This window comes from Eleutherodactylus coqui, unplaced genomic scaffold (assembly GCF_035609145.1).
Source record: "Eleutherodactylus coqui strain aEleCoq1 unplaced genomic scaffold, aEleCoq1.hap1 HAP1_SCAFFOLD_659, whole genome shotgun sequence".
NCBI lineage: Eukaryota > Metazoa > Chordata > Amphibia > Anura > Eleutherodactylidae > Eleutherodactylus > Eleutherodactylus coqui.
Window position 1 is genome coordinate 1 of NW_027102396.1, and position 22,509 is coordinate 22,509.

The 22,509-nt window shown below is 55.1% G+C and overlaps 15 non-coding genes across 15 annotated transcripts; all 15 read left to right on the forward strand.

Moving 5' to 3' along the window:
• Positions 1-357: 357 nt before the first annotated feature.
• Positions 358-521, forward strand: LOC136602789 (U1 spliceosomal RNA). Its single transcript, XR_010789530.1, has one exon. It is a non-coding gene; the product is annotated as a U1 spliceosomal RNA (small nuclear RNA).
• Positions 522-1,561: 1,040 nt separating this feature from the next.
• Positions 1,562-1,725, forward strand: LOC136602801 (U1 spliceosomal RNA). The gene has a single exon (XR_010789541.1). It is a non-coding gene; the product is annotated as a U1 spliceosomal RNA (small nuclear RNA).
• A 1,044-nt stretch (positions 1,726-2,769) lies between these two features.
• On the forward strand, positions 2,770-2,933 carry LOC136602813 (U1 spliceosomal RNA). Its single transcript, XR_010789552.1, has one exon. It is a non-coding gene; the product is annotated as a U1 spliceosomal RNA (small nuclear RNA).
• A 1,040-nt stretch (positions 2,934-3,973) lies between these two features.
• Positions 3,974-4,137, forward strand: LOC136602822 (U1 spliceosomal RNA). Its single transcript, XR_010789560.1, has one exon. It is a non-coding gene; the product is annotated as a U1 spliceosomal RNA (small nuclear RNA).
• Positions 4,138-5,177: 1,040 nt separating this feature from the next.
• On the forward strand, positions 5,178-5,341 carry LOC136602823 (U1 spliceosomal RNA). The gene has a single exon (XR_010789561.1). It is a non-coding gene; the product is annotated as a U1 spliceosomal RNA (small nuclear RNA).
• Positions 5,342-6,385: 1,044 nt separating this feature from the next.
• Positions 6,386-6,549, forward strand: LOC136602790 (U1 spliceosomal RNA). Its single transcript, XR_010789531.1, has one exon. It is a non-coding gene; the product is annotated as a U1 spliceosomal RNA (small nuclear RNA).
• A 1,040-nt stretch (positions 6,550-7,589) lies between these two features.
• LOC136602791 (U1 spliceosomal RNA) lies at positions 7,590-7,753 on the forward strand. The gene has a single exon (XR_010789532.1). It is a non-coding gene; the product is annotated as a U1 spliceosomal RNA (small nuclear RNA).
• Positions 7,754-8,793: 1,040 nt separating this feature from the next.
• LOC136602817 (U1 spliceosomal RNA) lies at positions 8,794-8,957 on the forward strand. Its single transcript, XR_010789556.1, has one exon. It is a non-coding gene; the product is annotated as a U1 spliceosomal RNA (small nuclear RNA).
• A 1,040-nt stretch (positions 8,958-9,997) lies between these two features.
• LOC136602792 (U1 spliceosomal RNA) lies at positions 9,998-10,161 on the forward strand. Its single transcript, XR_010789533.1, has one exon. It is a non-coding gene; the product is annotated as a U1 spliceosomal RNA (small nuclear RNA).
• A 1,030-nt stretch (positions 10,162-11,191) lies between these two features.
• On the forward strand, positions 11,192-11,355 carry LOC136602793 (U1 spliceosomal RNA). Its single transcript, XR_010789534.1, has one exon. It is a non-coding gene; the product is annotated as a U1 spliceosomal RNA (small nuclear RNA).
• Positions 11,356-12,395: 1,040 nt separating this feature from the next.
• Positions 12,396-12,559, forward strand: LOC136602794 (U1 spliceosomal RNA). The gene has a single exon (XR_010789535.1). It is a non-coding gene; the product is annotated as a U1 spliceosomal RNA (small nuclear RNA).
• Positions 12,560-13,599: 1,040 nt separating this feature from the next.
• LOC136602795 (U1 spliceosomal RNA) lies at positions 13,600-13,763 on the forward strand. Its single transcript, XR_010789536.1, has one exon. It is a non-coding gene; the product is annotated as a U1 spliceosomal RNA (small nuclear RNA).
• Positions 13,764-14,803: 1,040 nt separating this feature from the next.
• Positions 14,804-14,967, forward strand: LOC136602796 (U1 spliceosomal RNA). Its single transcript, XR_010789537.1, has one exon. It is a non-coding gene; the product is annotated as a U1 spliceosomal RNA (small nuclear RNA).
• A 1,040-nt stretch (positions 14,968-16,007) lies between these two features.
• LOC136602797 (U1 spliceosomal RNA) lies at positions 16,008-16,171 on the forward strand. The gene has a single exon (XR_010789538.1). It is a non-coding gene; the product is annotated as a U1 spliceosomal RNA (small nuclear RNA).
• Positions 16,172-22,256: 6,085 nt separating this feature from the next.
• On the forward strand, positions 22,257-22,424 carry LOC136602821 (U1 spliceosomal RNA). The gene has a single exon (XR_010789559.1). It is a non-coding gene; the product is annotated as a U1 spliceosomal RNA (small nuclear RNA).
• The last annotated feature ends 85 nt before the right edge of the window (positions 22,425-22,509 follow it).

Below are 22,509 nucleotides of genomic sequence, written 5' to 3' on the forward strand. Positions count from 1 at the left end.
TCCCCAGCTGCAACGTGCAACTCGGAGCACGCCTCTCGTGCCTTTCGGGGGCGTTTGCCATGCCTAGTCGAGAGCTGGCACTGCTCGGTGGGGCGTGGCGGCGAAGGCCCGCCCCCATATGCTAATGAGCAGGCTGCTGTGCATCTTGGGAGTGAGCCTGTGGTTGAAGAAGCTTGGGGTGCTCCAGGAAAAGAAGACCGGCGGGGCATCACCCACTCTCCCGGCGCCGGAGCCAAGGATGCCTGCCGATCCCTACAGGCGCTTTGCGGCCCCCGCCTGGGAAAACGGCGACAAAGTCGCAGCGATCTAGCAGGGCTGCGTCCGAGGGCGGCTCGTCTGGCAGGCGCCGAGCAACTCATACTTACCTGGCAGGGGAGATACCATGATCACTAAGGTGGTTCTCCCAGGGTGAGGCTCATCCATTGCACTCCGGGTGTGCTGACCCCTGCGATTTCCCCAAATGCGGGAAACTCGACTGCATAATTTGTGGTAGTGGGGGACTGCGTTCGCGCTTTCCCCTGATTTACTCTGGTTCAAAAACAGTGCTCTTCTCCTCCTCGGGACTGCTGCTAGCAGGTCCAGCTGCTTGCTCGAGTCCATTGCTCTCCCCTGGCCCACCGCTTTGCTTGGGCTCTGCCTCGGGACAAAGGGTATCTCGACCATTAACCTGGGACCTTTCCAAAAGGACGATTCCAGCCCCCATCCCGGATCGTCGTCGCTCTCACTGCTGCTCCGTCCCGGGGGCTCCTCGCTTGGACGGCGTGCGGCCGCCGGAATAGCAGATTGAGCAGTACTTAAGCAGCCTCTGTCTCCCCCTCGTGGACGGACACCGAGCAACAGTGTGAGGAGCCTTCCATTGGCAAGAAACAATGTAACAATGGGGTGTTTTTTGCTTGGGGAAGTTTGTTGTCATTTCACTTGTACCTGTGTGCGCTCGCTCTCTTTCTCTCTCTCTCTCTCTCTTTTTCTCTCTCTCTCTCTCTCTTTCTCTCTCTCTCTCTCTTTTTCTCTCTCTCTCTCTCTTTTATCTATGGAGCCACCTTTTGGAGCGACTTCCTTCTCACAGCATCTCTCCTCAGCATTTGGCTTGCTGGACCGTTGCGCCCCGTGCATTCTCTCCTGCACATCATCATTGTGCCTGCCTGGTCTAAGACGAGGCTCCTCGCTGTGCCTGCTGCTGCTGCTTTGGGCCTTGCTGGCCTTTCCCCCAGCTGCAACGTGCAACTCGGAGCACGCCTCTCGTGCCTTTCGGGGGGCGTTTGCCATGCCTAGTCGAGAGCTGGCACTGCTCGGTGGGGCGTGGCGGCGAAGGCCCGCCCCCATATGCTAATGAGCAGGCTGCTGTGCATCTTGGGAGTGAGCCTGTGGTTGAAGAAGCTTGGGGTGCTCCAGGAAAAGAAGACCGGCGGGGCATCACCCACTCTCCCGGCGCCGGAGCCAAGGATGCCTGCCGATCCCTACAGGCGCTTTGCGGCCCCCGCCTGGGAAACGGCGACAAAGTCGCAGCGATCTAGCAGGGCTGCGTCCGAGGGCGGCTCGTCTGGCAGGCGCCGAGCAACTCATACTTACCTGGCAGGGGAGATACCATGATCACTAAGGTGGTTCTCCCAGGGTGAGGCTCATCCATTGCACTCCGGGTGTGCTGACCCCTGCGATTTCCCCAAATGCGGGAAACTCGACTGCATAATTTGTGGTAGTGGGGGACTGCGTTCGCGCTTTCCCCTGATTTACTCTGGTTCAAAAACAGTGCTCTTCTCCTCCTCGGGACTGCTGCTAGCAGGTCCAGCTGCTTGCTCGAGTCCATTGCTCTCCCCTGGCCCACCGCTTTGCTTGGGCTCTGCCTCGGGACAAAGGGTATCTCGACCATTAACCTGGGACCTTTCCAAAAGGACGATTCCAGCCCCCATCCCGGATCGTCGTCGCTCTCACTGCTGCTCCGTCCCGGGGGCTCCTCGCTTGGACGGCGTGCGGCCGCCGGAATAGCAGATTGAGCAGTACTTAAGCAGCCTCTGTCTCCCCCTCGTGGACGGACACCGAGCAACAGTGTGAGGAGCCTTCCATTGGCAAGAAACAATGTAACAATGGGGTGTTTTTTGCTTGGGGAAGTTTGTTGTCATTTCACTTGTACCTGTGTGCGCTCGCTCTCTTTCTCTCTCTCTCTCTCTCTCTCTTTTTCTCTCTCTCTCTCTCTCTTTCTCTCTCTCTCTCTCTTTTTCTCTCTCTCTCTCTCTTTTATCTATGGAGCCACCTTTTGGAGCGACTTCCTTCTCACAGCATCTCTCCTCAGCATTTGGCTTGCTGGACCGTTGCGCCCCGTGCATTCTCTCCTGCACATCATCATTGTGCCTGCCTGGTCTAAGACGAGGCTCCTCGCTGTGCCTGCTGCTGCTGCTTTGGGCCTTGCTGGCCTTTCCCCCAGCTGCAACGTGCAACTCGGAGCACGCCTCTCGTGCCTTTCGGGGGGCGTTTGCCATGCCTAGTCGAGAGCTGGCACTGCTCGGTGGGGCGTGGCGGCGAAGGCCCGCCCCCATATGCTAATGAGCAGGCTGCTGTGCATCTTGGGAGTGAGCCTGTGGTTGAAGAAGCTTGGGGTGCTCCAGGAAAAGAAGACCGGCGGGGCATCACCCACTCTCCCGGCGCCGGAGCCAAGGATGCCTGCCGATCCCTACAGGCGCTTTGCGGCCCCCGCCTGGGAAACGGCGACAAAGTCGCAGCGATCTAGCAGGGCTGCGTCCGAGGGCGGCTCGTCTGGCAGGCGCCGAGCAACTCATACTTACCTGGCAGGGGAGATACCATGATCACTAAGGTGGTTCTCCCAGGGTGAGGCTCATCCATTGCACTCCGGGTGTGCTGACCCCTGCGATTTCCCCAAATGCGGGAAACTCGACTGCATAATTTGTGGTAGTGGGGGACTGCGTTCGCGCTTTCCCCTGATTTACTCTGGTTCAAAAACAGTGCTCTTCTCCTCCTCGGGACTGCTGCTAGCAGGTCCAGCTGCTTGCTCGAGTCCATTGCTCTCCCCTGGCCCACCGCTTTGCTTGGGCTCTGCCTCGGGACAAAGGGTATCTCGACCATTAACCTGGGACCTTTCCAAAAGGACGATTCCAGCCCCCATCCCGGATCGTCGTCGCTCTCACTGCTGCTCCGTCCCGGGGGCTCCTCGCTTGGACGGCGTGCGGCCGCCGGAATAGCAGATTGAGCAGTACTTAAGCAGCCTCTGTCTCCCCCTCGTGGACGGACACCGAGCAACAGTGTGAGGAGCCTTCCATTGGCAAGAAACAATGTAACAATGGGGTGTTTTTTGCTTGGGGAAGTTTGTTGTCATTTCACTTGTACCTGTGTGCGCTCGCTCTCTTTCTCTCTCTCTCTCTCTCTTTTTCTCTCTCTCTCTCTCTCTTTCTCTCTCTCTCTCTCTTTTTCTCTCTCTCTCTCTCTTTTATCTATGGAGCCACCTTTTGGAGCGACTTCCTTCTCACAGCATCTCTCCTCAGCATTTGGCTTGCTGGACCGTTGCGCCCCGTGCATTCTCTCCTGCACATCATCATTGTGCCTGCCTGGTCTAAGACGAGGCTCCTCGCTGTGCCTGCTGCTGCTGCTTTGGGCCTTGCTGGCCTTTCCCCCAGCTGCAACGTGCAACTCGGAGCACGCCTCTCGTGCCTTTCGGGGGGCGTTTGCCATGCCTAGTCGAGAGCTGGCACTGCTCGGTGGGGCGTGGCGGCGAAGGCCCGCCCCCATATGCTAATGAGCAGGCTGCTGTGCATCTTGGGAGTGAGCCTGTGGTTGAAGAAGCTTGGGGTGCTCCAGGAAAAGAAGACCGGCGGGGCATCACCCACTCTCCCGGCGCCGGAGCCAAGGATGCCTGCCGATCCCTACAGGCGCTTTGCGGCCCCCGCCTGGGAAACGGCGACAAAGTCGCAGCGATCTAGCAGGGCTGCGTCCGAGGGCGGCTCGTCTGGCAGGCGCCGAGCAACTCATACTTACCTGGCAGGGGAGATACCATGATCACTAAGGTGGTTCTCCCAGGGTGAGGCTCATCCATTGCACTCCGGGTGTGCTGACCCCTGCGATTTCCCCAAATGCGGGAAACTCGACTGCATAATTTGTGGTAGTGGGGGACTGCGTTCGCGCTTTCCCCTGATTTACTCTGGTTCAAAAACAGTGCTCTTCTCCTCCTCGGGACTGCTGCTAGCAGGTCCAGCTGCTTGCTCGAGTCCATTGCTCTCCCCTGGCCCACCGCTTTGCTTGGGCTCTGCCTCGGGACAAAGGGTATCTCGACCATTAACCTGGGACCTTTCCAAAAGGACGATTCCAGCCCCCATCCCGGATCGTCGTCGCTCTCACTGCTGCTCCGTCCCGGGGGCTCCTCGCTTGGACGGCGTGCGGCCGCCGGAATAGCAGATTGAGCAGTACTTAAGCAGCCTCTGTCTCCCCCTCGTGGACGGACACCGAGCAACAGTGTGAGGAGCCTTCCATTGGCAAGAAACAATGTAACAATGGGGTGTTTTTTGCTTGGGGAAGTTTGTTGTCATTTCACTTGTACCTGTGTGCGCTCGCTCTCTTTCTCTCTCTCTCTCTCTCTTTTTCTCTCTCTCTCTCTCTCTTTCTCTCTCTCTCTCTCTTTTTCTCTCTCTCTCTCTCTTTTATCTATGGAGCCACCTTTTGGAGCGACTTCCTTCTCACAGCATCTCTCCTCAGCATTTGGCTTGCTGGACCGTTGCGCCCCGTGCATTCTCTCCTGCACATCATCATTGTGCCTGCCTGGTCTAAGACGAGGCTCCTCGCTGTGCCTGCTGCTGCTGCTTTGGGCCTTGCTGGCCTTTCCCCCAGCTGCAACGTGCAACTCGGAGCACGCCTCTCGTGCCTTTCGGGGGGCGTTTGCCATGCCTAGTCGAGAGCTGGCACTGCTCGGTGGGGCGTGGCGGCGAAGGCCCGCCCCCATATGCTAATGAGCAGGCTGCTGTGCATCTTGGGAGTGAGCCTGTGGTTGAAGAAGCTTGGGGTGCTCCAGGAAAAGAAGACCGGCGGGGCATCACCCACTCTCCCGGCGCCGGAGCCAAGGATGCCTGCCGATCCCTACAGGCGCTTTGCGGCCCCCGCCTGGGAAACGGCGACAAAGTCGCAGCGATCTAGCAGGGCTGCGTCCGAGGGCGGCTCGTCTGGCAGGCGCCGAGCAACTCATACTTACCTGGCAGGGGAGATACCATGATCACTAAGGTGGTTCTCCCAGGGTGAGGCTCATCCATTGCACTCCGGGTGTGCTGACCCCTGCGATTTCCCCAAATGCGGGAAACTCGACTGCATAATTTGTGGTAGTGGGGGACTGCGTTCGCGCTTTCCCCTGATTTACTCTGGTTCAAAAACAGTGCTCTTCTCCTCCTCGGGACTGCTGCTAGCAGGTCCAGCTGCTTGCTCGAGTCCATTGCTCTCCCCTGGCCCACCGCTTTGCTTGGGCTCTGCCTCGGGACAAAGGGTATCTCGACCATTAACCTGGGACCTTTCCAAAAGGACGATTCCAGCCCCCATCCCGGATCGTCGTCGCTCTCACTGCTGCTCCGTCCCGGGGGCTCCTCGCTTGGACGGCGTGCGGCCGCCGGAATAGCAGATTGAGCAGTACTTAAGCAGCCTCTGTCTCCCCCTCGTGGACGGACACCGAGCAACAGTGTGAGGAGCCTTCCATTGGCAAGAAACAATGTAACAATGGGGTGTTTTTTGCTTGGGGAAGTTTGTTGTCATTTCACTTGTACCTGTGTGCGCTCGCTCTCTTTCTCTCTCTCTCTCTCTCTCTCTTTTTCTCTCTCTCTCTCTCTCTTTCTCTCTCTCTCTCTCTTTTTCTCTCTCTCTCTCTCTTTTATCTATGGAGCCACCTTTTGGAGCGACTTCCTTCTCACAGCATCTCTCCTCAGCATTTGGCTTGCTGGACCGTTGCGCCCCGTGCATTCTCTCCTGCACATCATCATTGTGCCTGCCTGGTCTAAGACGAGGCTCCTCGCTGTGCCTGCTGCTGCTGCTTTGGGCCTTGCTGGCCTTTCCCCCAGCTGCAACGTGCAACTCGGAGCACGCCTCTCGTGCCTTTCGGGGGGCGTTTGCCATGCCTAGTCGAGAGCTGGCACTGCTCGGTGGGGCGTGGCGGCGAAGGCCCGCCCCCATATGCTAATGAGCAGGCTGCTGTGCATCTTGGGAGTGAGCCTGTGGTTGAAGAAGCTTGGGGTGCTCCAGGAAAAGAAGACCGGCGGGGCATCACCCACTCTCCCGGCGCCGGAGCCAAGGATGCCTGCCGATCCCTACAGGCGCTTTGCGGCCCCCGCCTGGGAAACGGCGACAAAGTCGCAGCGATCTAGCAGGGCTGCGTCCGAGGGCGGCTCGTCTGGCAGGCGCCGAGCAACTCATACTTACCTGGCAGGGGAGATACCATGATCACTAAGGTGGTTCTCCCAGGGTGAGGCTCATCCATTGCACTCCGGGTGTGCTGACCCCTGCGATTTCCCCAAATGCGGGAAACTCGACTGCATAATTTGTGGTAGTGGGGGACTGCGTTCGCGCTTTCCCCTGATTTACTCTGGTTCAAAAACAGTGCTCTTCTCCTCCTCGGGACTGCTGCTAGCAGGTCCAGCTGCTTGCTCGAGTCCATTGCTCTCCCCTGGCCCACCGCTTTGCTTGGGCTCTGCCTCGGGACAAAGGGTATCTCGACCATTAACCTGGGACCTTTCCAAAAGGACGATTCCAGCCCCCATCCCGGATCGTCGTCGCTCTCACTGCTGCTCCGTCCCGGGGGCTCCTCGCTTGGACGGCGTGCGGCCGCCGGAATAGCAGATTGAGCAGTACTTAAGCAGCCTCTGTCTCCCCCTCGTGGACGGACACCGAGCAACAGTGTGAGGAGCCTTCCATTGGCAAGAAACAATGTAACAATGGGGTGTTTTTTGCTTGGGGAAGTTTGTTGTCATTTCACTTGTACCTGTGTGCGCTCGCTCTCTTTCTCTCTCTCTCTCTCTCTTTTTCTCTCTCTCTCTCTCTCTTTCTCTCTCTCTCTCTCTTTTTCTCTCTCTCTCTCTCTTTTATCTATGGAGCCACCTTTTGGAGCGACTTCCTTCTCACAGCATCTCTCCTCAGCATTTGGCTTGCTGGACCGTTGCGCCCCGTGCATTCTCTCCTGCACATCATCATTGTGCCTGCCTGGTCTAAGACGAGGCTCCTCGCTGTGCCTGCTGCTGCTGCTTTGGGCCTTGCTGGCCTTTCCCCCAGCTGCAACGTGCAACTCGGAGCACGCCTCTCGTGCCTTTCGGGGGGCGTTTGCCATGCCTAGTCGAGAGCTGGCACTGCTCGGTGGGGCGTGGCGGCGAAGGCCCGCCCCCATATGCTAATGAGCAGGCTGCTGTGCATCTTGGGAGTGAGCCTGTGGTTGAAGAAGCTTGGGGTGCTCCAGGAAAAGAAGACCGGCGGGGCATCACCCACTCTCCCGGCGCCGGAGCCAAGGATGCCTGCCGATCCCTACAGGCGCTTTGCGGCCCCCGCCTGGGAAACGGCGACAAAGTCGCAGCGATCTAGCAGGGCTGCGTCCGAGGGCGGCTCGTCTGGCAGGCGCCGAGCAACTCATACTTACCTGGCAGGGGAGATACCATGATCACTAAGGTGGTTCTCCCAGGGTGAGGCTCATCCATTGCACTCCGGGTGTGCTGACCCCTGCGATTTCCCCAAATGCGGGAAACTCGACTGCATAATTTGTGGTAGTGGGGGACTGCGTTCGCGCTTTCCCCTGATTTACTCTGGTTCAAAAACAGTGCTCTTCTCCTCCTCGGGACTGCTGCTAGCAGGTCCAGCTGCTTGCTCGAGTCCATTGCTCTCCCCTGGCCCACCGCTTTGCTTGGGCTCTGCCTCGGGACAAAGGGTATCTCGACCATTAACCTGGGACCTTTCCAAAAGGACGATTCCAGCCCCCATCCCGGATCGTCGTCGCTCTCACTGCTGCTCCGTCCCGGGGGCTCCTCGCTTGGACGGCGTGCGGCCGCCGGAATAGCAGATTGAGCAGTACTTAAGCAGCCTCTGTCTCCCCCTCGTGGACGGACACCGAGCAACAGTGTGAGGAGCCTTCCATTGGCAAGAAACAATGTAACAATGGGGTGTTTTTTGCTTGGGGAAGTTTGTTGTCATTTCACTTGTACCTGTGTGCGCTCGCTCTCTTTCTCTCTCTCTCTCTCTCTTTTTCTCTCTCTCTCTCTCTCTTTCTCTCTCTCTCTCTCTTTTTCTCTCTCTCTCTCTCTTTTATCTATGGAGCCACCTTTTGGAGCGACTTCCTTCTCACAGCATCTCTCCTCAGCATTTGGCTTGCTGGACCGTTGCGCCCCGTGCATTCTCTCCTGCACATCATCATTGTGCCTGCCTGGTCTAAGACGAGGCTCCTCGCTGTGCCTGCTGCTGCTGCTTTGGGCCTTGCTGGCCTTTCCCCCAGCTGCAACGTGCAACTCGGAGCACGCCTCTCGTGCCTTTCGGGGGGCGTTTGCCATGCCTAGTCGAGAGCTGGCACTGCTCGGTGGGGCGTGGCGGCGAAGGCCCGCCCCCATATGCTAATGAGCAGGCTGCTGTGCATCTTGGGAGTGAGCCTGTGGTTGAAGAAGCTTGGGGTGCTCCAGGAAAAGAAGACCGGCGGGGCATCACCCACTCTCCCGGCGCCGGAGCCAAGGATGCCTGCCGATCCCTACAGGCGCTTTGCGGCCCCCGCCTGGGAAACGGCGACAAAGTCGCAGCGATCTAGCAGGGCTGCGTCCGAGGGCGGCTCGTCTGGCAGGCGCCGAGCAACTCATACTTACCTGGCAGGGGAGATACCATGATCACTAAGGTGGTTCGCCCAGGGTGAGGCTCATCCATTGCACTCCGGGTGTGCTGACCCCTGCGATTTCCCCAAATGCGGGAAACTCGACTGCATAATTTGTGGTAGTGGGGGACTGCGTTCGCGCTTTCCCCTGATTTACTCTGGTTCAAAAACAGTGCTCTTCTCCTCCTCGGGACTGCTGCTAGCAGGTCCAGCTGCTTGCTCGAGTCCATTGCTCTCCCCTGGCCCACCGCTTTGCTTGGGCTCTGCCTCGGGACAAAGGGTATCTCGACCATTAACCTGGGACCTTTCCAAAAGGACGATTCCAGCCCCCATCCCGGATCGTCGTCGCTCTCACTGCTGCTCCGTCCCGGGGGCTCCTCGCTTGGACGGCGTGCGGCCGCCGGAATAGCAGATTGAGCAGTACTTAAGCAGCCTCTGTCTCCCCCTCGTGGACGGACACCGAGCAACAGTGTGAGGAGCCTTCCATTGGCAAGAAACAATGTAACAATGGGGTGTTTTTTGCTTGGGGAAGTTTGTTGTCATTTCACTTGTACCTGTGTGCGCTCGCTCTCTTTCTCTCTCTCTCTCTCTCTTTTTCTCTCTCTCTCTCTCTCTTTCTCTCTCTCTCTCTCTTTTTCTCTCTCTCTCTCTCTTTTATCTATGGAGCCACCTTTTGGAGCGACTTCCTTCTCACAGCATCTCTCCTCAGCATTTGGCTTGCTGGACCGTTGCGCCCCGTGCATTCTCTCCTGCACATCATCATTGTGCCTGCCTGGTCTAAGACGAGGCTCCTCGCTGTGCCTGCTGCTGCTGCTTTGGGCCTTGCTGGCCTTTCCCCCAGCTGCAACGTGCAACTCGGAGCACGCCTCTCGTGCCTTTCGGGGGGCGTTTGCCATGCCTAGTCGAGAGCTGGCACTGCTCGGTGGGGCGTGGCGGCGAAGGCCCGCCCCCATATGCTAATGAGCAGGCTGCTGTGCATCTTGGGAGTGAGCCTGTGGTTGAAGAAGCTTGGGGTGCTCCAGGAAAAGAAGACCGGCGGGGCATCACCCACTCTCCCGGCGCCGGAGCCAAGGATGCCTGCCGATCCCTACAGGCGCTTTGCGGCCCCCGCCTGGGAAACGGCGACAAAGTCGCAGCGATCTAGCAGGGCTGCGTCCGAGGGCGGCTCGTCTGGCAGGCGCCGAGCAACTCATACTTACCTGGCAGGGGAGATACCATGATCACTAAGGTGGTTCTCCCAGGGTGAGGCTCATCCATTGCACTCCGGGTGTGCTGACCCCTGCGATTTCCCCAAATGCGGGAAACTCGACTGCATAATTTGTGGTAGTGGGGGACTGCGTTCGCGCTTTCCCCTGATTTACTCTGGTTCAAAAACAGTGCTCTTCTCCTCCTCGGGACTGCTGCTAGCAGGTCCAGCTGCTTGCTCGAGTCCATTGCTCTCCCCTGGCCCACCGCTTTGCTTGGGCTCTGCCTCGGGACAAAGGGTATCTCGACCATTAACCTGGGACCTTTCCAAAAGGACGATTCCAGCCCCCATCCCGGATCGTCGTCGCTCTCACTGCTGCTCCGTCCCGGGGGCTCCTCGCTTGGACGGCGTGCGGCCGCCGGAATAGCAGATTGAGCAGTACTTAAGCAGCCTCTGTCTCCCCCTCGTGGACGGACACCGAGCAACAGTGTGAGGAGCCTTCCATTGGCAAGAAACAATGTAACAATGGGGTGTTTTTTGCTTGGGGAAGTTTGTTGTCATTTCACTTGTACCTGTGTGCGCTCGCTCTCTTTCTCTCTCTCTCTCTCTCTTTTTCTCTCTCTCTCTCTCTCTTTCTCTCTCTCTCTCTCTTTCTCTCTCTTTTATCTATGGAGCCACCTTTTGGAGCGACTTCCTTCTCACAGCATCTCTCCTCAGCATTTGGCTTGCTGGACCGTTGCGCCCCGTGCATTCTCTCCTGCACATCATCATTGTGCCTGCCTGGTCTAAGACGAGGCTCCTCGCTGTGCCTGCTGCTGCTGCTTTGGGCCTTGCTGGCCTTTCCCCCAGCTGCAACGTGCAACTCGGAGCACGCCTCTCGTGCCTTTCGGGGGGCGTTTGCCATGCCTAGTCGAGAGCTGGCACTGCTCGGTGGGGCGTGGCGGCGAAGGCCCGCCCCCATATGCTAATGAGCAGGCTGCTGTGCATCTTGGGAGTGAGCCTGTGGTTGAAGAAGCTTGGGGTGCTCCAGGAAAAGAAGACCGGCGGGGCATCACCCACTCTCCCGGCGCCGGAGCCAAGGATGCCTGCCGATCCCTACAGGCGCTTTGCGGCCCCCGCCTGGGAAACGGCGACAAAGTCGCAGCGATCTAGCAGGGCTGCGTCCGAGGGCGGCTCGTCTGGCAGGCGCCGAGCAACTCATACTTACCTGGCAGGGGAGATACCATGATCACTAAGGTGGTTCTCCCAGGGTGAGGCTCATCCATTGCACTCCGGGTGTGCTGACCCCTGCGATTTCCCCAAATGCGGGAAACTCGACTGCATAATTTGTGGTAGTGGGGGACTGCGTTCGCGCTTTCCCCTGATTTACTCTGGTTCAAAAACAGTGCTCTTCTCCTCCTCGGGACTGCTGCTAGCAGGTCCAGCTGCTTGCTCGAGTCCATTGCTCTCCCCTGGCCCACCGCTTTGCTTGGGCTCTGCCTCGGGACAAAGGGTATCTCGACCATTAACCTGGGACCTTTCCAAAAGGACGATTCCAGCCCCCATCCCGGATCGTCGTCGCTCTCACTGCTGCTCCGTCCCGGGGGCTCCTCGCTTGGACGGCGTGCGGCCGCCGGAATAGCAGATTGAGCAGTACTTAAGCAGCCTCTGTCTCCCCCTCGTGGACGGACACCGAGCAACAGTGTGAGGAGCCTTCCATTGGCAAGAAACAATGTAACAATGGGGTGTTTTTTGCTTGGGGAAGTTTGTTGTCATTTCACTTGTACCTGTGTGCGCTCGCTCTCTTTCTCTCTCTCTCTCTCTCTTTTTCTCTCTCTCTCTCTCTCTTTCTCTCTCTCTCTCTCTTTTTCTCTCTCTCTCTCTCTTTTATCTATGGAGCCACCTTTTGGAGCGACTTCCTTCTCACAGCATCTCTCCTCAGCATTTGGCTTGCTGGACCGTTGCGCCCCGTGCATTCTCTCCTGCACATCATCATTGTGCCTGCCTGGTCTAAGACGAGGCTCCTCGCTGTGCCTGCTGCTGCTGCTTTGGGCCTTGCTGGCCTTTCCCCCAGCTGCAACGTGCAACTCGGAGCACGCCTCTCGTGCCTTTCGGGGGGCGTTTGCCATGCCTAGTCGAGAGCTGGCACTGCTCGGTGGGGCGTGGCGGCGAAGGCCCGCCCCCATATGCTAATGAGCAGGCTGCTGTGCATCTTGGGAGTGAGCCTGTGGTTGAAGAAGCTTGGGGTGCTCCAGGAAAAGAAGACCGGCGGGGCATCACCCACTCTCCCGGCGCCGGAGCCAAGGATGCCTGCCGATCCCTACAGGCGCTTTGCGGCCCCCGCCTGGGAAACGGCGACAAAGTCGCAGCGATCTAGCAGGGCTGCGTCCGAGGGCGGCTCGTCTGGCAGGCGCCGAGCAACTCATACTTACCTGGCAGGGGAGATACCATGATCACTAAGGTGGTTCTCCCAGGGTGAGGCTCATCCATTGCACTCCGGGTGTGCTGACCCCTGCGATTTCCCCAAATGCGGGAAACTCGACTGCATAATTTGTGGTAGTGGGGGACTGCGTTCGCGCTTTCCCCTGATTTACTCTGGTTCAAAAACAGTGCTCTTCTCCTCCTCGGGACTGCTGCTAGCAGGTCCAGCTGCTTGCTCGAGTCCATTGCTCTCCCCTGGCCCACCGCTTTGCTTGGGCTCTGCCTCGGGACAAAGGGTATCTCGACCATTAACCTGGGACCTTTCCAAAAGGACGATTCCAGCCCCCATCCCGGATCGTCGTCGCTCTCACTGCTGCTCCGTCCCGGGGGCTCCTCGCTTGGACGGCGTGCGGCCGCCGGAATAGCAGATTGAGCAGTACTTAAGCAGCCTCTGTCTCCCCCTCGTGGACGGACACCGAGCAACAGTGTGAGGAGCCTTCCATTGGCAAGAAACAATGTAACAATGGGGTGTTTTTTGCTTGGGGAAGTTTGTTGTCATTTCACTTGTACCTGTGTGCGCTCGCTCTCTTTCTCTCTCTCTCTCTCTCTTTTTCTCTCTCTCTCTCTCTCTTTCTCTCTCTCTCTCTCTTTTTCTCTCTCTCTCTCTCTTTTATCTATGGAGCCACCTTTTGGAGCGACTTCCTTCTCACAGCATCTCTCCTCAGCATTTGGCTTGCTGGACCGTTGCGCCCCGTGCATTCTCTCCTGCACATCATCATTGTGCCTGCCTGGTCTAAGACGAGGCTCCTCGCTGTGCCTGCTGCTGCTGCTTTGGGCCTTGCTGGCCTTTCCCCCAGCTGCAACGTGCAACTCGGAGCACGCCTCTCGTGCCTTTCGGGGGGCGTTTGCCATGCCTAGTCGAGAGCTGGCACTGCTCGGTGGGGCGTGGCGGCGAAGGCCCGCCCCCATATGCTAATGAGCAGGCTGCTGTGCATCTTGGGAGTGAGCCTGTGGTTGAAGAAGCTTGGGGTGCTCCAGGAAAAGAAGACCGGCGGGGCATCACCCACTCTCCCGGCGCCGGAGCCAAGGATGCCTGCCGATCCCTACAGGCGCTTTGCGGCCCCCGCCTGGGAAACGGCGACAAAGTCGCAGCGATCTAGCAGGGCTGCGTCCGAGGGCGGCTCGTCTGGCAGGCGCCGAGCAACTCATACTTACCTGGCAGGGGAGATACCATGATCACTAAGGTGGTTCTCCCAGGGTGAGGCTCATCCATTGCACTCCGGGTGTGCTGACCCCTGCGATTTCCCCAAATGCGGGAAACTCGACTGCATAATTTGTGGTAGTGGGGGACTGCGTTCGCGCTTTCCCCTGATTTACTCTGGTTCAAAAACAGTGCTCTTCTCCTCCTCGGGACTGCTGCTAGCAGGTCCAGCTGCTTGCTCGAGTCCATTGCTCTCCCCTGGCCCACCGCTTTGCTTGGGCTCTGCCTCGGGACAAAGGGTATCTCGACCATTAACCTGGGACCTTTCCAAAAGGACGATTCCAGCCCCCATCCCGGATCGTCGTCGCTCTCACTGCTGCTCCGTCCCGGGGGCTCCTCGCTTGGACGGCGTGCGGCCGCCGGAATAGCAGATTGAGCAGTACTTAAGCAGCCTCTGTCTCCCCCTCGTGGACGGACACCGAGCAACAGTGTGAGGAGCCTTCCATTGGCAAGAAACAATGTAACAATGGGGTGTTTTTTGCTTGGGGAAGTTTGTTGTCATTTCACTTGTACCTGTGTGCGCTCGCTCTCTTTCTCTCTCTCTCTCTCTCTTTTTCTCTCTCTCTCTCTCTCTTTCTCTCTCTCTCTCTCTTTTTCTCTCTCTCTCTCTCTTTTATCTATGGAGCCACCTTTTGGAGCGACTTCCTTCTCACAGCATCTCTCCTCAGCATTTGGCTTGCTGGACCGTTGCGCCCCGTGCATTCTCTCCTGCACATCATCATTGTGCCTGCCTGGTCTAAGACGAGGCTCCTCGCTGTGCCTGCTGCTGCTGCTTTGGGCCTTGCTGGCCTTTCCCCCAGCTGCAACGTGCAACTCGGAGCACGCCTCTCGTGCCTTTCGGGGGGCGTTTGCCATGCCTAGTCGAGAGCTGGCACTGCTCGGTGGGGCGTGGCGGCGAAGGCCCGCCCCCATATGCTAATGAGCAGGCTGCTGTGCATCTTGGGAGTGAGCCTGTGGTTGAAGAAGCTTGGGGTGCTCCAGGAAAAGAAGACCGGCGGGGCATCACCCACTCTCCCGGCGCCGGAGCCAAGGATGCCTGCCGATCCCTACAGGCGCTTTGCGGCCCCCGCCTGGGAAACGGCGACAAAGTCGCAGCGATCTAGCAGGGCTGCGTCCGAGGGCGGCTCGTCTGGCAGGCGCCGAGCAACTCATACTTACCTGGCAGGGGAGATACCATGATCACTAAGGTGGTTCTCCCAGGGTGAGGCTCATCCATTGCACTCCGGGTGTGCTGACCCCTGCGATTTCCCCAAATGCGGGAAACTCGACTGCATAATTTGTGGTAGTGGGGGACTGCGTTCGCGCTTTCCCCTGATTTACTCTGGTTCAAAAACAGTGCTCTTCTCCTCCTCGGGACTGCTGCTAGCAGGTCCAGCTGCTTGCTCGAGTCCATTGCTCTCCCCTGGCCCACCGCTTTGCTTGGGCTCTGCCTCGGGACAAAGGGTATCTCGACCATTAACCTGGGACCTTTCCAAAAGGACGATTCCAGCCCCCATCCCGGATCGTCGTCGCTCTCACTGCTGCTCCGTCCCGGGGGCTCCTCGCTTGGACGGCGTGCGGCCGCCGGAATAGCAGATTGAGCAGTACTTAAGCAGCCTCTGTCTCCCCCTCGTGGACGGACACCGAGCAACAGTGTGAGGAGCCTTCCATTGGCAAGAAACAATGTAACAATGGGGTGTTTTTTGCTTGGGGAAGTTTGTTGTCATTTCACTTGTACCTGTGTGCGCTCGCTCTCTTTCTCTCTCTCTCTCTCTCTTTTTCTCTCTCTCTCTCTCTCTTTCTCTCTCTCTCTCTCTTTTTCTCTCTCTCTCTCTCTTTTATCTATGGAGCCACCTTTTGGAGCGACTTCCTTCTCACAGCATCTCTCCTCAGCATTTGGCTTGCTGGACCGTTGCGCCCCGTGCATTCTCTCCTGCACATCATCATTGTGCCTGCCTGGTCTAAGACGAGGCTCCTCGCTGTGCCTGCTGCTGCTGCTTTGGGCCTTGCTGGCCTTTCCCCCAGCTGCAACGTGCAACTCGGAGCACGCCTCTCGTGCCTTTCGGGGGGCGTTTGCCATGCCTAGTCGAGAGCTGGCACTGCTCGGTGGGGCGTGGCGGCGAAGGCCCGCCCCCATATGCTAATGAGCAGGCTGCTGTGCATCTTGGGAGTGAGCCTGTGGTTGAAGAAGCTTGGGGTGCTCCAGGAAAAGAAGACCGGCGGGGCATCACCCACTCTCCCGGCGCCGGAGCCAAGGATGCCTGCCGATCCCTACAGGCGCTTTGCGGCCCCCGCCTGGGAAACGGCGACAAAGTCGCAGCGATCTAGCAGGGCTGCGTCCGAGGGCGGCTCGTCTGGCAGGCGCCGAGCAACTCATACTTACCTGGCAGGGGAGATACCATGATCACTAAGGTGGTTCTCCCAGGGTGAGGCTCATCCATTGCACTCCGGGTGTGCTGACCCCTGCGATTTCCCCAAATGCGGGAAACTCGACTGCATAATTTGTGGTAGTGGGGGACTGCGTTCGCGCTTTCCCCTGATTTACTCTGGTTCAAAAACAGTGCTCTTCTCCTCCTCGGGACTGCTGCTAGCAGGTCCAGCTGCTTGCTCGAGTCCATTGCTCTCCCCTGGCCCACCGCTTTGCTTGGGCTCTGCCTCGGGACAAAGGGTATCTCGACCATTAACCTGGGACCTTTCCAAAAGGACGATTCCAGCCCCCATCCCGGATCGTCGTCGCTCTCACTGCTGCTCCGTCCCGGGGGCTCCTCGCTTGGACGGCGTGCGGCCGCCGGAATAGCAGATTGAGCAGTACTTAAGCAGCCTCTGTCTCCCCCTCGTGGACGGACACCGAGCAACAGTGTGAGGAGCCTTCCATTGGCAAGAAACAATGTAACAATGGGGTGTTTTTTGCTTGGGGAAGTTTGTTGTCATTTCACTTGTACCTGTGTGCGCTCGCTCTCTTTCTCTCTCTCTCTCTCTCTTTTTCTCTCTCTCTCTCTCTCTTTCTCTCTCTCTCTCTCTTTTTCTCTCTCTCTCTCTCTTTTATCTATGGAGCCACCTTTTGGAGCGACTTCCTTCTCACAGCATCTCTCCTCAGCATTTGGCTTGCTGGACCGTTGCGCCCCGTGCATTCTCTCCTGCACATCATCATTGTGCCTGCCTGGTCTAAGACGAGGCTCCTCGCTGTGCCTGCTGCTGCTGCTTTGGGCCTTGCTGGCCTTTCCCCCAGCTGCAACGTGCAACTCGGAGCACGCCTCTCGTGCCTTTCGGGGGGCGTTTGCCATGCCTAGTCGAGAGCTGGCACTGCTCGGTGGGGCGTGGCGGCGAAGGCCCGCCCCCATATGCTAATGAGCAGGCTGCTGTGCATCTTGGGAGTGAGCCTGTGGTTGAAGAAGCTTGGGGTGCTCCAGGAAAAGAAGACCGGCGGGGCATCACCCACTCTCCCGGCGCCGGAGCCAAGGATGCCTGCCGATCCCTACAGGCGCTTTGCGGCCCCCGCCTGGGAAACGGCGACAAAGTCGCAGCGATCTAGCAGGGCTGCGTCCGAGGGCGGCTCGTCTGGCAGGCGCCGAGCAACTCATACTTACCTGGCAGGGGAGATACCATGATCACTAAGGTGGTTCTCCCAGGGTAGAGTATCGTTGTCCCGTTTTTCTCCTTCTAGGTTGAGGCGTGACATTATTCTGCATTATGGCAGTTTCCTTGAAGAACAGTGTGCGGTTGGAAGTTGCAGAGGCGAAGAGGAGTTCTTATGATTTGCAATACATTGTTCGTCACCTAATTGAGGAGGTCGGGGGCTGGAGCCTGGACCACGTGTTCGCTCTTCAGGATTTCCCCTCTGTCGGTAGATATGACGTTACTTTCTATGCTGAGCATGTGTGTTTGGACTTCTATGAAAGGATGCGGCAAGTGTTGGCGGACGTAGAGGGCATATCTGTGTACCCTCTTTTTGGAAGGGAAGAGAAACCACTGACTGTTCACCTGTACAATCCTTACACAGATATTGACTTGGTGAAAGCCTTTTTGAGCAGATACTGTGACTCTGTGAAGGGTGGAACCCAGTTATACAATCGCTTTGGGATTTACAACAGTAAAGTGAGATTTTGGGTTCGACTGAAGTCTGAACGTGGAAATGTGGGAGGTTTGGCTCACCCCCCAGCCAATTTTAACATCGGTGGGAACAGGGGTTACCTATTTTACCCTGGTCAGCCAAAGTACTGTAAGAGCTGTTTTAAGTATGGCCATTTGACGGAGGTCTGCCCAACTGGCAGGGTGTGCAGAAACTGCCGACAGGCAGGGCATGAGGCGGGTGCCTGCCCGGGACCTCGTTCATGCGATATCTGTGGGATACCTGGTCACGTGGCTCGGGAGTGCGACAAGTACGCCGGTAGTGCCTTTAGAAGGAGGGATGAAAGACCTGCTGTGGATGAAGACCTACAGAGTGTTTCTTATGCAGCTGCGGTTGTACGTTCAGCCCTTAAAGCTCAAGCTGCGGCTGCAGCTGCGGCCACTGAGTTGCATGAAGCTATTGAGCCTGTTGAGGCTAAGGAGGGAGCGGCTCAGCAGAGTGAACAGGTGGTGATTACTGCTGGAGCCACACCCCGGTGTGACCAGCAGCTGATTTCTACTGGAGCCACACCCCAGTGTGACCAGGTGCTGATTTCTACTGGAGCCACACCCCAGTGTGACCAGGTGCTGATAACTGCTGAAGCTGCACCTGTGAGTGAAGATGTGGTTGCTGAGACTTGTCCTGTTGAAAGTCCAGCAGCTGAGGTTCCCGCTGCTGTGAGTGTGGAGCTAACTGAGCAAGAGGATGGCTCCTCCAGTCAGGTAATAGAGTGGTCAGAGTCGCAGGAGGATATGGAGACTATGGCGTCTTATGTGTCACCTGTCCGGAAGGCATCTGATTTATCTGGGAAGTCAAAGAAAAAGTCAAAAAAACCCAGGATAGAAGAGAGTGACACTTTGCTAAAAACCAGTAACCGGTTTGACGTGCTAGCCATGGACTTGAACGTGTCTTCAGAGTCTGAGGGGTCTCCAATATATACCCCGGCTGCCTCCCCTGGCCCTAGTTACTTGGATGAGGGTCAGGTGAGGAAATTCGGTAGTGACATGTCAGCCGAATGATCACTCTAAAGGTCTACACCCTGAATGTAAGGGTGTTTGCGGATAAAGCGCGTAGAGTCGCCATTTTGGATATCATCAAGGGGTACGATGCAGACATTATATGCCTGCAGGAATGTGGAATTAATTCCTTTGTAAGCACTGAGGAGTGGAGTGGAGGAGAAAGTGTTTGGTCAGGTTCTGACTTAAATCGAAACGATGGTGTGTGTGTGTTGTGTAAAAATAGAGATGTTAGGATTAATAGTTATACAGTCATTGAGGTGGGCAGATGTGTAATGGTGAATTTTAGTTTTCATGGGTGGGAAGGGAAACTGATTAACATGTATGCACCTGTGGGGAATGCTGACAGAATTACTTTGTTTGAAAAATTAAAATTGTATCTAGTGGGTAGAACCCCCATTTTGTTAGTTGGGGATTTTAATACTGTTATCCATGCAAATGATAGGGTAGGTCCGGGGGGGCCAAAGATGGATACTTCCGGCAAAATGCTACAAGACCTTATTGAGGATTTTTCTTTGAAGGATGCTGTTAAACAATGCTGTGAGCATCCCGCTCCTACTTATTTTTCGGACACTGGCATAGTCAAGTCCAGAATAGATTTTCTTTTTATCAGCAAAGGTTTAATTTGTGTGTCCACAGTGCAATTTAATGTTGGTTTTTCTGACCATGAATGTGTGGGGTGCGAGGTGGTGGTAGATGAGAGTAGCGTAAGAGGGAAGGGTATATGGAAGCTAAATATAAGTTTACTGAAAGATGATGAAATTCAAGCTAGCTTTAAAAAAGCGTACATGTGCTGGCAGCAAAGAAAAAGTAGTTTTCAGGATGTGGGGGCTTGGTGGGATTGGACCAAGCGTGAATGTGCCTTCTTTTTTAGGAAATGGAGTTGTAAGGTGGCAAGGAGAAAAAGAAAATTGCATGAGGGTTTTACTGTGCGTTTAAATTTTTTGTGTAAAATGAGAGCTTTAGGCTATGATGTGGAGAGTGAAATTGAAAAAGTGAGAAAGGACCTGAATAAATGTCTGTATGAGAGAGGTAAGGGAATTATTTACAGAGCGAAGGTGGAATGTATGGAATTGGATGAGAAGTGTAGTAGGTTCTTCTTTAGAAAAGTGTGTGCCGGAAAAAAAGATATTAATAAAGTGCTGGATGATTGTGGTGTGGAGCAGGAGGGGGAGAGGATGCTAGGTGTGATTGCTGATTTTTTTCAGGATCTATATCAGGTTAGGGAGTGTGATAAGAGCATGTATGATTTCATTCTGAGCGGGATTGATAGAGAAGTTTGTGAGGATGATAAAGCTGTGCTGGGTGATATAATCTGTGATGAGGAGGTAAAAGCGGCTGTAGCCTCTGCAGCGAAAAACAAGACTCCAGGTGCCGATGGATTACCGGCGGAATTTTATACCACCTTTTGGAGTGTTATTGGTGGTGATGTCTGTGAGGTGATTAGGTGGTGTTGGACGAATGGAACCATTTGTAAGTCTATGAAGGATGGTGTCATTACCTTAATTCACAAAAAAGGTGCTAGGGCAAATTTAAAAAACTGGCGTCCAATAACCTTGTTGAATGCGGATTACAAGCTTCTAGCGAAGATTGTGGCTAATAGAATGAGGGAAGTAATTTCCAGTGTGATTGAGGAGGACCAAGTGTGTGCGGTGCCTGGCAGGAGAATATCAGACAATTTACTTTTTTTAAGAGATGTAATTGACGATTACCTGGTACGTAAAAGGAGTTTGATTGTATGCGGAATTGATTTTGAGAAGGCATTCGATCGTGTCGATCATAACTTTATGTTTAGCGTGTTGATTAGAATGGGCTTTCCTAAACCCTTAGTGGATGTGATCCGCGGAATGTATGAGGAGGCCAATAGTAGAGTGATGGTAAACGGTGTCTTGACTGATAGGGTGAGCATGCGTTCTGGTGTCCGACAGGGGTGCCCCATGTCCCCTATTCTATTTATTATTGCCATTGAGCCTTTGTTGTTGCTCCTGAGGAAAGACAAGGTCATGAGAGGTGTACATGTGCCGGGCAGTGGTGGAAAAACTTTGAAAGTGCTAGGCTATATGGACGACATTGGACTAGTATGTGAGAGCAAGGCGTCCTTGAATAGAGCAAAGTTATTAATCAACTTATTTTGTGGTGCGTCAGGTTTCAAAGTGAACTGGGATAAATGCAGTTTGAAATGCTTTGGAGGATATGAAAGTGATAGTGAGATTGCTTCTGTGGATGGTGGGTTAAAAGTGTTGGGTGTGGTGTTCAACAGTGATCTGAATGGGACCGAGAGTTGGGATGAGGTAGGGACAAGAGTTGCAAATAAGCTTAATTTCTGGCGGATGAGAAATTTAAGTTTTAGTGGTAAGGCCTTAATTGTAAAAATGGTTATTCTGCCAATAATTTTGTACATAGCTAATGTGTTTCCACCCAATGCAGTTATTATCAGAAAGATGAATAGGGTTCTCTTTTTGTTCCTTTGGGGAGGTAGGATGGAGCGTTTGAAGCGCATGGATGTCGTGAAAGGGTGGTGCAAGGGGGGAATTGATTTTCCTGACCTGGAAAGGTATTTGAGGGTTAATTACATTGCCTTGATAGGGACCTTGTGCAAGAAAGAATGTAAAGCTGCTTGTATGCTGAGGTACAAATCTGGGTGGATGCTGATCCGGCTTGGATGGATGGAAGCTAGCAGTAGGTTCCCTAGATGTGATGTGGTACCCCGACACTATACTGTAATTGAGCGCTTTGTCAGGGATCATAACCTGGAAGCTTTAAGTGTGGACGATATGGTCGGGAAGAAGAAAGTTGTGAAATTTATGCGTGAGAAGGAAGTCATGTGTGAAATTAATTTGCTTAGAGGTCCAGCTGTTTCAAATGTGTGGAAAAAGATGAGAATGGATGGTATGACCAATAAACAGCGTGATGTGGTTTGGATGGGCATGCACAGTGTCCTACCGGTAAGAGAGGTCTAGAAAAAAAGAGATTTAGTAAGAACGGATGTGTGCCCCAGAATGAGATGTGGTGGCAAAGAGAGTATTTTACATTTATTCTGGAACTGCTTGTTTGCCAGAGATCTTTGGAGGAGGGTGGGTCCTTTAGTAAAAGAATTAACAGGGGTAACTTTTATGAATTTTGAGGTGGTTCTTTTTGGGCATGGGGCAGGTGGTGACAAAAAAGCTCGTGTCCTTTGGTTAATTATGGCATGTATGAAGGAGGTTTTGTGGGATACAAGAAATATTTTAGTTTTTCAGAAACAGGAACTGTCTGAAGATGAGTGTGTGAGAGTGCTGTTATCCAAACTTTATTTTTGTTACCAATGGGATGGTGCTAAACGTGGATTTGATGATGCAGAGGGGGTGTGGAAGACCAAAAAATGGAAGGATCTGGTATTTTGTGGGTAATATTCTGTATAGTATTTGTCTTGTTTGTATTGTTGTGACTTTTTCCTGACAAGATGATGATTGTGTTAGACCGACATGGTATCATGTTGAGATTATGATATCTGGGGTTACACGCTGATTGTCAAAGGAAAAAAAAAAAAAAAAAAAAAAAAAAGGTTCTCCCAGGGTGAGGCTCATCCATTGCACTCCGGGTGTGCTGACCCCTGCGATTTCCCCAAATGCGGGAAACTCGACTGCATAATTTGTGGTAGTGGGGGACTGCGTTCGCGCTTTCCCCTGATTTACTCTGGTTCAAAAACAGTGCTCTTCTCCTCCTCGGGACTGCTGCTAGCAGGTCCAGCTGCTTGCTCGAGTCCATTGCTCT